At 48.0% G+C, this 12687-nt stretch overlaps 1 protein-coding gene and 1 pseudogene across 1 annotated transcript in view; one reads left to right on the top strand and one right to left on the bottom strand.

Annotated features, from left to right (window-relative positions):
• The window catches only part of LOC149360417 (uncharacterized), a 29966-nt gene extending 17400 nt beyond the window's left edge, over positions 1–12566 (bottom strand). Inside the window, exon 1 of the mRNA XM_089572304.1 lies at positions 660–12566. The gene's annotated coding sequence lies outside the window, so the exon portion shown is untranslated. The remainder of the gene's footprint in view (positions 1–659) is intronic.
• Positions 10114–10799, top strand: LOC149360418 (uncharacterized; annotated as a pseudogene).
• Positions 12567–12687: the final 121 nt, after the last annotated feature.

Here is a 12687-nt window from a genome sequence, read left to right as displayed (position 1 = left end):
TGGTTTGTTTTTTGAAAAGTTATTGTTGTCTTTTCGCGTTACAGTATTTTTCGGTCACCCTGTACATCAAAAAAGATGTGGGAACAGGTGTGTAAATTACACGGCAAACTCTCTCCCTTTACAGTACCATTTCTAACAGGCCCTGGAACACAAACAAGTGTAGATGAACAGGCTGACATACTAAGACAACATTTCTCTGACGTTTCAAGCTCTTCACACTACACACAGTCATTCTTAAAACACAACTGAAAAGCAGAAACTTCCAACAACTGGCAGTACAAACGAAACATATAATACAATATTTACAATTCAGGAGATCCAAAACGTACTGTCCTCCGGTAAACAGACAGCACCTGGCCCGGATGATGTACATTATCAAATGCTTGCCCACCTGTCCGAAGCTGCTGTAGGAGCACTTCTTCAATTTTTCAACAAGATATGGGTGTCCGGAAAGATGCCGGAGGCTTGGAAAAAAGCAGTTATCGTACCGTTCTTAAAGCCTGAACAAGACGACACACATCATGCGCTTCACTGTGTGTGTGTCATCTTGTTCTGGCGTTTCCTAGCGCTTCCCACAACTTTGCAATTTTTTCTGTGTTAACCTGTGCGAGATATATAGATGAAACGGATGTTTAATGCTCATCTCTAAAGGCACTTACTTGGCTTCCTTGGGGAGATTTCAGATGATGCTTCTGTGTATTGTAATATGCACTGAACACTGTGATGTTGTTTCTATGTGGAGTGAAAAATGTGTGTCTGGTTGTGGTTTAGGCAAAGGCAGGCTGCAGGCTTTGCTCATCGAGCGGTCGAGGAAGAACTCCTCTTCCCTAAAGTCTCTCCCCAAGTCAAGGACCTGGAAGAAAAGGTTCGGCTTTTGGAAAGCAAGGTCAAGTCCCTTGAGGACAAACTGTCGGCAGAAGGTGGAAACGGACTCAGTTATAAAACTGAACCGGCAGCTGCAGGAAGCAATGCTGATGAAAATATTCAGAGCTGGTATGCTTAACCATTTTTTATTCTGGACTATCATTTGCCATTTGTTTGCATAGTCATCTTAGTGGTTATGCTTTCTAAATAAATTAGATCAGTAGCATGTCTTTCAAGGGTATTGCTTGTTTTGTTGTATTTTACTACTTGTAAACCAGCGTGTAATTTTAAGATGACACAGCACGATCAAAATGTGCATGCTGCCCAAATGATGTGACAGTAAGAACAAAAGCTGGAACCACTTTACTAATTGCCTAAGCAACTGCATTGGCACCTTTTGCTACTTCATGGTATGCAATAATTCTGTTCTTCTGTTTGCAGAAATGGTGCCTGCCACTGTAGAGGCGGCTGGTGTTGAAATTCAAGATACCACGGGAACTGACTCATTACTCTGCAAGACGACTGACTGCTTTTCAGTAATTTATACAGGCTGCTTATTCATCCGTCTGCTACTTGGCTTGCTCAACAGAACGTGCATTGTTCTACTAATGATGCAGCACTACTAATGACGCAGCACTAATGACGCAGACCACAGACGCTGCATTTTGCAAGCGCCTTGCTGTTGCCTTGTGGGCCGTAGAGGTGCTTGCAAAACCCAATGGCATACATTTCAGCGAGTTTCCTGCAGCGAATTTTCTTCAAAACTCTCCGCAAAATACTTGCATAAAAATTGCACAAGTGCTCAAGGAATTGTTTTACATGAAATTAAATTACATATCTAGAATCAGCGCACAAAAATACATGTGTCCTGAAAGTTTCATAGCTGACTAAATTAATAAAATTTTCATTTCAAGACCAGTGTCCCCCCTTAAAGGTGCACTGAAGAGGAATCTGAACTCGTCTTTTTGCCGCGGGAACTCGATCTACACGGTCTGAGCATTCTTAGAAACTTCGATTTATTGCCCTGTGTGGCTGATTTTCCTAATTAAATCGAAATAACATCCGGCTCCCGCCTTTTTTTGTAATTCTTCCTCGTACGTCGGCCGGAGTCGACCAACGCATGGAGTGCCTTGCAGCCGTGGAGGCTTTGCTTTCGCTTTATTTTGTTTTTTAGGGTTCCGTGAATAAATGGTTTCATTCGCAGATAATATAGCCGCGAAATAAGCCCGCAGAAATAAAAATACGCGCAGACTATTTGCTTCTACGGAGTACTACGTATTACTCTGACAATGGCAGAGCGGCAAGCCGGCCTGACCCGACCGGGGGAAATCGGCAGTCGCCTTTTCCTGTCCTCCCCTTTATCTTTCACTGTATCCTCCTCCCTTCTTGGTTTTTCCTTTTTTTCCTGGCGGCGAGGGTTAACCTTGTGGGGCCAACTACCCTGAGTTGCGCCATATTTGGTTATAGTTAAGGTGTACAGCTGGCGTGGGCAGGACTTTCTTTCAAGTTCCTGTCGCGTCCCCTTGTTGGACTCCATGGTGGGTGGCTGGCACCATGACCGAAAAACTAAAATTTTTAAATTTTTTTATGGCTCCCCTCCTTTCCAAACCAGATCGCCCTTAGAAAAGAGTGCGGACCGATGGTATAGCTCAGTACATCCAGAAATCTAAAGAAACTTTCACAAAATTCCATGTGCTCCACAGCGAAGCGACAGATAAAACTGCCCGAACGATATCTCCATTCTTGGTAGCAAAAAGCCTGACCGATGCCTTGGGCACAGGTTACAAGCTAAAAAAAAATGCCTAGTGGTGACCTCCTTCTGGAGCTTAAAGACAACGGCCAACTTTCCAAGCTCTCCACCATATTGTCAGTCGGGGAAACAAACCCCAGTCTCAATAACTCCACACCGTTCCTTGAACAGTGTCTGTGGTGTCATTTCCGAAGCAGACTGTCTGCCTCACTGAGGAAGAAATCCTTTAGGGTCTCAGTGACCAGAATGTCACAAATGTGCACCGCATTAAAATAAGGGAAGACGACAAAGAAATCCCGACGAAACATATTGTTTTGACATTCAACTCCAGCACACTTCCAGAGACCATCGAAGCAGGCTACTTGAAAATAAATGTACGTCAGTACGTACCGAATCCACGAAGGTGCTTCAACTGTCAAAGGTACGGACATGGGTCACAGAGTTGCCGTGGCCACAAAACTTGCGCTAAATGCGCCTCAAAAGACCATGCTTCTGAGAACTGAAGGAGCAGCAGTTCATTGCGCAAACTGCGCAGGTGATCATCCTGCATATTCTAGGTCATGTCCTTCTTGGACGGCTGAGAAAGAAATCATAACAATGAAAACAAAACATCACTTTCAAGGAAGCAAGACAACTCTACCATGAGAAGAACACCTTCACGTTCTCCACAAAAACAAACTTTGCAGGGGCGGTGCACCACGCAGCATTCAGGCATCTGCAGGGCCCACCTTCACGGAGCCTGTGGCAGGGCCACCCACACCCCAGGCAGGAACAGCGAAGGCTGCCCTGCCATCTCTAAAGCAAGTACCGGCCCACGAGTCGGCACCCCGCAGGCCCGACACCAACACACCCGCGGCGTCGCGGTCCTCCAGCACCTCTGGTGAGGTGATGGATGCAACTCCCAGTCCGCCCACTTTGCAGCGGCGGACTGGCTCTCTCGAGCGAAGAAAAGAAAGAACCCCAGTAACGGGCCCAGAACAGTAAATTCCTTCCATTCCATTCCCACCCAAAAAAACAAACATGACATTTGTAGTTCAATGGAACTGTTGAGGAACTACAGTGATATAACACATGTTCTAGGGTCAGTGATGCCCCTAGCTTTATGTCTTCAAGAGACCAATCTTGGTCCACAACATTCAAATATCTTAAAACATTATAAAACTTTTAGGCGTGATCGTGAGCATGCAAATAGACTCTCGGGAGGCGTCGCAATCGTCATTCAAAGCAGTGTCCCGGCTCAAGAAATCAAACTGAAAACAAAACTTGAGGCCGTTGCGTAGCTTCATGAGCTACATAACCATAACAATATGTTCTGTATATCTTCCCCCACACATCACATTAACATGCCAAGATCTAGAAGGCCTGATCGATGAACTGAGGGAGCCATTTCTGGTAGTTGGTGATTGTAATGCCCACTCTCCGTTTTGGGGAAGCGAACGCTGTGACTCTAGAGGCCAAACAATGGAAGATTTTATACTTTCAAATAATATCTGCCGTTTAAACACGGGAAAAGCCACATATTGCTGCCCGAGCTCAGGAAAAATGAGCTCTCTCGATTTAGCTTTCGCATCACCATTACTTTTTAACGATTTTAAATGGGATGTTTTAAATGACCCCATGGGCAGTGATCACTTACCTACTGTCATCAGGCTATCATCGTCTATTCCAATCATTGCCACAAGACCACGGCGCTGGAAAATTCACCTCGCCGATTGGTCACTTTTTACAAGAAGTGCCACTCTGGAAAATGATTTTTCTGACCACCTCAGCACAGATGAAATTAATGAGAAGTTTACTGAATGCATAATATCGGCCGCAACACTCGTTGTACCACAAACAACAGGACTTGCACAAAAGAAACATTGTCTTGCTGGCAGTAAAATGCTGTGCACCACATACTGGACGTTTGATATCCTATTGTCTCATCGAAACACATTCTCTATTTCAGCTTGCTCAGTCCAACCCCGACTGAGGCTGAAGCATCTTCCGGGTGAGCTTGTCTCAAGGAATGCTACATTGTATCTCTCTTACCAGATGATATTTTTCTTTTCATGCGTCACCAAGGTCCAACAGTGGCACAAACAGAGCTCAGCCGCCAGCGCAGCCTTCCCAAGTGCGACTTTCCTCGATACCACAGTCTCGGTAGCTCTGCTGTTCATTTTTCCTGCAAAACATTTTATGCGTGTTTAACTGCCCATGAAAACTGCGGCATTGTCATTAAAGTAAAAGAAGAAAGAATGACACAATCGAAGAAGCTGTGCAGGAAGCACTGGGTGGCTGCAGCAGCACACTAAACAGAATTTAGACTGCTAGGAAGCTTGCACTACCCAGGGCCGAAAGCCCACCAGACGATTGCCAGGAGGCAGCCAACTGGATGGCCACAAAGCTGCGAAAGCTTCCGGCAAGAAAACGCTCAGAGATACTGTTTAAGATTCATTCGCTCATTTTTGAGGCCGAAATGGAGCTGCCCAAATGAATACTGTGCTATATTCCAACAATAAAGAATGCTCTCAAATTTGTGCAGTATTATTGTGAATCCCCGCAGGGGGGCGTCTGCAGCAGCAGACGTTGGTGAGTGGCGACACCACGGGGTATCCCGAGCATCCGCAGGGACATCCCCGCAAGGGGATGATGGTGAGCAATGTGTCACCACAGACCCGAGCATCCGCACTTAGCTGTGCGTGGCATCGCCGTGTCCGGGGAAAAGGGGATCCTGGTGGTTGAGCCAATGCCGAGCGTTTGGACCCTTAAGGCCCCTCGGTGGAGGCAACACACCACTTTGGTCCCAGCTTCCTGTAGACGGCACCTCCGGCCTGACCCGACCGGGGGAAATCGGCACTCGCCTTTTCCTGTCCTCCCCTTCATCTTTCACTTTCCTATTTTCTTTCTCGAAACTTTCCTGTCCGCTCCTCTCTTATTGGCTTTTTCCTTTTTCCAGGCGGCGAGGATTAACCTTGTGTGGCGAACTACCCTGTGTTACGTCATATTGGGTTATAGTTGGGGTGTGCAGCTGGCGTGGGCAGGGCTTGCTTTCAAGTTTCTGCCCCGTCCCCTCGTAGGGCTCCATGGTGGGTGGCTGGCACCACGGCTGAAAAACACATACATTCTATGGCTCCCCCTACCCCACAAAATGATCGCCCTCATAAAAGAGGGCGGACCGAAGCAACTGCTCAGTTCATAACCAAAAAACAGGAAACGTTCCCGAAGTATCATGTGATACATAGCGAAGAAGCAGAAATGCCTACCAGGAAAATCTCCCCGTTCATAGTCTCTAAATCTCTGACTGACGCCTTGGGCCTTGGCTACAAGGTAACAAAACTAGCCAGCGGCGACATCCTCCTCCAGATCCGTGACCAAACACAGTATTCAAAACATCCAGATGTAACAAACTTTGGAAACATTGCTGTCTCTGTTAGTGCTCACCGATCACTGAACACAGTTAAAGGTGTCATTTCAGAATACGATTTCTTGAATCTCACCGAGGAAGAAATGCTGGAGGGCCTTAAAGAACAAAACGTCACTGAAGTCCGAAGAATAAACATCCGTAAAGATAATAAAGAAATACCCACAAAGCATATAGTCATCACTTTTACCTCTAGCCAGCTCCCAGAATCCATAGAAGTAGGATATTTGAAAGTAACAGTACGACCCTTTGTCCCAAATCCTCACCGATGCTTCAAATGTCAGAAATTCGGTCATGGCTCTCAGAGTTGTTGCGGCTGCAAAACCTGTGCCAAATTTTCATCACACGATCATGAGTCTGAAAATTGCAATGCAGCACCGCAGTGCGCTAAATGTGAAGGGGATCAACCCGCGTACCCGAGGTCGTGTCCGACCTGGAAAAAAGAAAAGGAAATAATAACCATGAAAACAAAAGAAAACATAACTTTCAAAGAAACGTCAACGATTCAGTCAAACACAAGGCACATTCCTCTTCACAGCAAGAACAAATTTCGCCGATGTGATGCGACGGGGCGGGGCATCACACCAGGCTTCGGCACCTGCCCAGGCCACACGCAGTGAGCCTGAGGCAGGGCCATCCGCGCCACGGGCAGATGCAGCGAAAGCTGCTCTGCCGCTTTCGAAGAAGGGCCCGCCGGCCTCCGGGTCGGCCGCCCGCAAGGCTTCCCCAGTCGGGAGAGGCCTACAAACCGCACACCAGTGGGTTCTCCGCGGACCTCCAGAGCCTCTAGCGAGGCGATGGACACAACGCAAAACTCGCCCCTGCTTCAGCGGCGGCGCAGCTCGCTTGAGCGAAAAAGAAAAGACAAGAGCCCAGAATGGCACCCCCTAATCCTCTACTGTAACTTCTTTACGACACTCCCAAAAATCATCCAACATGGCGTTCCTTATACATTGGAACTGTCGTGGAGTATTAAATAACTATTCTGATATAAAAGAACTTCTAAACACATTTTCCCCTGTGGCTTTATGCCTACAGGAGACAAACTTAGGTCCCAAACATCAGAATATCCTAAAGAAGTATCAAGTCTTTCGGTGCGACCGAGAGCAAGCTGATAGGCTCTCAGGAGGTGTTGCTATTATTGTGCAGAGTGGAGTTGCAACCCGTGAAATCAAGATTAAAACCAAGTATGAAGCTGTTGCAGTCACCTGGCCCTCAGTATGCGCCTGGCCCTCAGTGTAGCTGCTCGTCCGTATCCGACATGCCTGAGCGTGGTCGGCAGTGGCGCAAGAAAACACAGACACCTCCGATGGAATCGGCAGAACGGAGAGCGCGTTGTCACGAGAAGTATCGAATGGAACGAGACAGCGCCTGACTCCACGCGCCGTTGCCGCGTGCCGCAAAATGCGACTGTGGACTTGCCCACGCGCATCTGCCACGCGGGCGCTTGCCACGTGCGGCGTGTCGCGCGCATTTTTGTCGCAAGTGTGGGCGTACCATTAGAGTGCTTACATGAGGTGCCCTGTACAATGAGTCGTTCTGATTTAATACTTTCAAGGAGCCGACCTAGAAAACATGTAAATGGACTGTAGTGGCATGTTGCAATGTGAAATTATGGTTATTTCGATAAATGTCAAATTACAGGTACCACAGTCAACAAAGAAGGTCCGGAAGGAAGTGCGGCAGAAGCATGAGCAAGAGCTGCTGCAGGACCTGCAACATGATGAAACCTTAAAAGAAACCTGAGCAGCATTGAAAGAGGAGCTGCGTGCCATGCAGATAGAGCTAACTGACCACTCGCCTGGTGCAAAACACGTTCACCGATGCGGAACTGGAGCATAAACAGCCAACGAAGGTGCTACCAGCCATGTCATCTCACGTGCCTTTCCCTGCATTAATGGACATTCAGCGCTACAGCTCCTTCACAAGACTGATCAGAGTCACAGCTTGGGTGCTTCGATTCGTCTCAAGGCTCTTACCGGCAAAGGACTGGATCAGGCTGAAATATTTTGGATCCGCAACGAGCAGAGGGGGGGCTTTCACAAAGAGTTGAAAAGCATTCAGAACCAGCAGGCTGTACCCTCTGGAACTTTCCGGCTAGCAAACGACTTCGTCATTTCGGGGGGGAGTGTGTCGGAGACGAAAAGGGCGACAAGACGCGGCGCCATTCGACACGCGACTTCCCCGGCCAAGGACCCTTGTACATGTGTGTATGCGCGTGTGTGTGCGTGTGTGAGTGTATGTGCGCGAGCCGGCCAAGCAGCAGGCACCCGAAAGGAATTCCCGCGGCCGTCCCTGAACTGGGCGGCTGGCTTTGAGGTCGGACAGCGCAGTGCCCGTCGCCGTTTTCCAGGAACTCCACTGTCCAAGGTCGGAGAGGCGGGAGCGGCAGCAGAAGAGGGAGAAAGGAAGACTCGGCCCGGCATCCAAAGACAGTGCTTTGTGAGACGCTCAACGGAAGGGTAGTGCTTCCAATCTCTCTGTAAAGTTTTCTTGTTTTACCATTCGGCCAATTAAACCACAGTTGTTAAGTTTTACCACAGTTCCTTAATTGTGAACGAAACTAACGAACGCGTACGTAGAGCTTGTACCCTCTTACGTACAACCCTCTTACGTACCCTCTTACGCATGGCAGAAAAAGGTGCCATTGATGCTCCCCCTCATGACACCTGTGCGTGTACACAGGAGATGGAAGAGCTGAAGAAAAAAGTAAAGGAGCTGCGGGCTCTGAATGCAGACCTGCAGAAGAGTCTGACACAAAAAATATTTGCATGTGGTGAGTGCATTATTTGGTTATATTTTTTGGTTACCAACGTTAGCCATTTTGCGATGTGGACAAAATGTGCATTTACATAGTATGTAAATAGTGCCTGGCAGATGCTCCTGAGAGCACCAACAGACTCTATGCTCTGCCGCGGTGCTGCTCAGGTGTATTGGACACCTGACGAGCTAAAGAGCCGCAGCGTAACAGGCATGCTATCAAATAAGTGCCGGTCACTTGGCAGAACCGAGGCGAAACCGGCACTTACACCGGAAAAAGTCTGTTCTCTGAAAGGTGCTAGTGCTTTTTTTTTTCTTTGCTTTGAGTAACGCCTAGGCAATCAAACTTTGCTTTCAGCCAAATACAGTCGCGCTCACTTATAAAAAGCGTGACAGTCATGGAGATCCTGTTCATTTTATCCGAGGTTTGTAACAACTGCAATGTCCTAATTGCAGCCAAAACTGCAAAACTGAAAGTGCTCTATCACAGCACTTTCGGAGATCTCCACACTGTTTGTGTGGCTCTCGCTAAGATCCTTTCTGCCAGTAACCTGATTTATCTATTTGGTTGTGAAATTAGCGTTCTCAGCGACTGGTGGCAAGTCATTGTGCGCGTTCTCCGATCTTGCTGCGACAAAGCTAGTGCAATTGACATATCTGCACAGAATGTATAAATAAGCATTGCCGTTGTTTCGAGCAATCGCTGTCTTTGGATTTCATGCAAGCATCTCAATGCATCCAACAACACACAGCAGACGCGGAGTGGGTAGGCCCATGTGTCGTCAGCAATCAGAGGTTGCCAGACAAGCAGTCAGTTCGCAAAGGAAACGAAAATTGTTTTAAAGATATCTGCAGCACGGAATCAACTGAAAGTTTGGGGTATTGTAATTTAATGTGTTGGGAATGAAGTGCTACAACAAGGGTATGCACGAAAGTAGGCTTCATGGCCCCTTTAATGGTGAACATTTGTTTCTGTATTCTTTACAATGAGAGTGGTAATTCTGAATCTCACTTTTGCATTTATCGTGTATCTAGTTGTGTTCAAATGTGGCCTATTTTTGTTCTATTGTGCAGCTCTGTACCATATCTACATGGGAGACGTACCAAAGGAGCTGGCAGAGAAGAGACTGAAAGCTGTTCGCAAGCACCTCGCACAGAAGCTGGGGGACGTGCAACGAAAAATTGGAGGTCGTGATTGAGTTTTTTTTCAGTTTATCATCCAGTTGCATTTCTCTGTATAAAATTCATTTTTGTAAGTATACATAGGTTTCTTTATTTTATAATAAAGCTTTCCTTTGCCCTAAATCTGGTTGTCAGTATATATATCGTAGGGCATTACAGACCCTTTTGGCCAGCTTAATTGGAAAATCTTATTAGTAGCAGCCGCTGCCTTTCTCTACCTTGATCTGTTAGATCAAGGATGTCAGCAGCTGACATTAAGTTTTACACTGGGCTGACAGAGGACATGTTTCAGGGGCTCTCCAAAAGCCTACGACAGTTGTTGCTACCACCCTCACAAGTGCCACTGGAGGATCAGCTGCTGCCAACACTGATGCGCCTCAGACTTCGCCTTTTGTACAAAGATCTTGCTTGGAGGTTTTCAATTTCTACATCACTTGCTTGCAATATTTTCACTAAAATTTTGAGATGTCTACAGACAATAATGAAATACTTTGTCTGGTTGCCAAAGTCTCGCATAGCAAGCACCATAAAGTAGGCATTTATCAAAAATAGCTATGAGAATACCACATGCATTATGGACTGCACGGAAGTGCCTCTGCAAAGGGCCAAAAAACAAAGGCCCAGGGCTCAGACATACAGTTCATATAAAGCATGCAACACTGTCAAGTTTTTAGCAGTTATAGCACCGAACGGCATCATTTACGTGTCAAAATCGTATGGGGGCCGTGCCTCTGACAAGCATATTGTGACGGACTGTGGAGTGATGGAATACTTTATCCCAGGCGATGAGATCATGGCTGACAGGGGCTTCACATGGACCCTTACCTAGAAGCCCAAGGAGTAAAGCTCAACATGCCAGCCTTCACGAGAGGTAAGTATGCCGCATCCTAACTCAGCATGTGAACAGTGCCTTTCACATGGACAAGGCCTGTAAGGGATCGGTAGTGTACGCGGGGTCATTGGGACCGGTAACTCTCCCTCACCACCCCGCCAGCTGCCGTCTTCAATGGACGCCACCGGCGTGAGGGGGTCAGATGGGGCGCTCAAAGCGAAGCGCCTCATTTCTCGGAACGCAGCCGCTCACGAATGCGCCAGGAGGTACGGGCGTCCCTCGACCCGCGTGTATTTTTGTACGAAAGAAAGGATGTTTTACCTCGCACGTGCGGGCACGACTGGGTGTTTGCACTTGCTTTTCTTTTATTTTTTTTTTTTGCGAGGAAGAGAGAATGTTTTACCTCGCACATGCTGGCACGTCTGTGCGTGTGTTTGTTTTTACTGGTATTTTGTGGTGGAGAAGTGATTTACCCTAGGGAAGCTGGAGTGCTGGCCATGCTCTCGATGAACCAATCATGTTAGGAGTATAACATGATTGGGTGCTACTAAAGGTGGACCGGGCCTCTATATCTTTAAAACCGGGCCCCGGAGCCAGAATAAAGGGTCTGAACTAAGGTCAGATGCTATGCATCTTTGGCTATGCCGAGTAGGGGCCCTCTCTAGTGTTAGCCAGATCCACTTTTTTGTTCTTTTGTATCTTTGTTGCTTAATTTCTCTTTTTGCCGTTAAATTTGTCTACAGTGCCTAAATTTGTATGTGATGTAAATATCTGTATATAAATCTTCAAGTATTCCCTTTGTTATCTCTGCGTCCCAACTCGTCATAAGACCGTCTCTGGCGGGGCACCCCTGGTGCGAAGATAATGATACAGCCTCCTAGTCTACAAACCGTCGCTGGCGGTGCACCTCTGGTGCAAGGAAGATAGAGAACCTGAACTTTACTGGCGCAGTCGACAGGATCCTGCAGCCATCGGAAGACGGCGCAGGAAGAAGACTGAAGGCGGGGAAAAAGGCGACGACAAGGGAATAGGTCAGCAGTCGAGAACGGACCTGCAGGGAGAGACAGCGGCAAGGACCACGGCAGTAGTCCAGCGACGCGAGACTGCGTTCGGTCAAGGAAAGCAGCGCGTTGAGAACTGACAGTCACTGGTGGGTCACAGCAAGTGACGACAACGTGCACAGGACCAGCGGCGTGCGACAGCTCATCGCGGCGTGCGGTGAAAGTGGCAGTGGACTCCGACGCCAAGGAGCTGGCAATGCGGATCGACGCATCGAAACTGTGAATTTCCTTCGTCGCATTGTTCACGTCCCTGTCCATGTGTTCGAGCCGGTAGGAGAGTTGACAGGTACGGAAGGCGGTATGGAGGGTTATCTATGCCAACCCACACTCGATGTGAGGTACCAGGTGGAGTTGGCGAAGGCGCGGTTAGCGGACCTTCAGGCTCAACTTGCAGAAGTAAATGGTGGAAAGGCGCCGCTACACGAGGAAAAACCTCAGGATGTTAAATACGTCTTGAAGGTAATAGAAGCAAGACGCCAGCAGGTAGAGCTCGAGATCTCTAAGATCAAGGAGTCTAGAAGAGCTAGTGAACTAGCGAGGGTGAACTGCTCAGAGTCCCGAGAGGAGAGGCCACCTGTGCTGAGAGGCATTCTGCCGGTATGCAAGAACGCTTCTTTGGTAGGAGGGCGCCACCAGCGCCACCGTGATCGGCTGTGCGCACACCGAGCTCCAGCAAAATCACGTCTACGTCCAGGTTCCTGACCTCGGATCGCCACCAACCGTTCTACAGGAGCGCTACTTCATCGCCTGTACGCCTGGTGACCAAAATTCCAAGCGTTCTGCGCCGTTTTTTGGCACATCAGCATCTGGCTGGCCGCCCACGCCGGGCGCGCTA

This window comes from Amblyomma mixtum, chromosome 2 (assembly GCF_055824585.1).
Source record: "Amblyomma mixtum isolate Tamu chromosome 2, ASM5582458v1, whole genome shotgun sequence".
Lineage (NCBI taxonomy): Eukaryota > Metazoa > Arthropoda > Arachnida > Ixodida > Ixodidae > Amblyomma > Amblyomma mixtum.
This window is presented reverse-complemented; position numbering and strand designations above follow the sequence as displayed.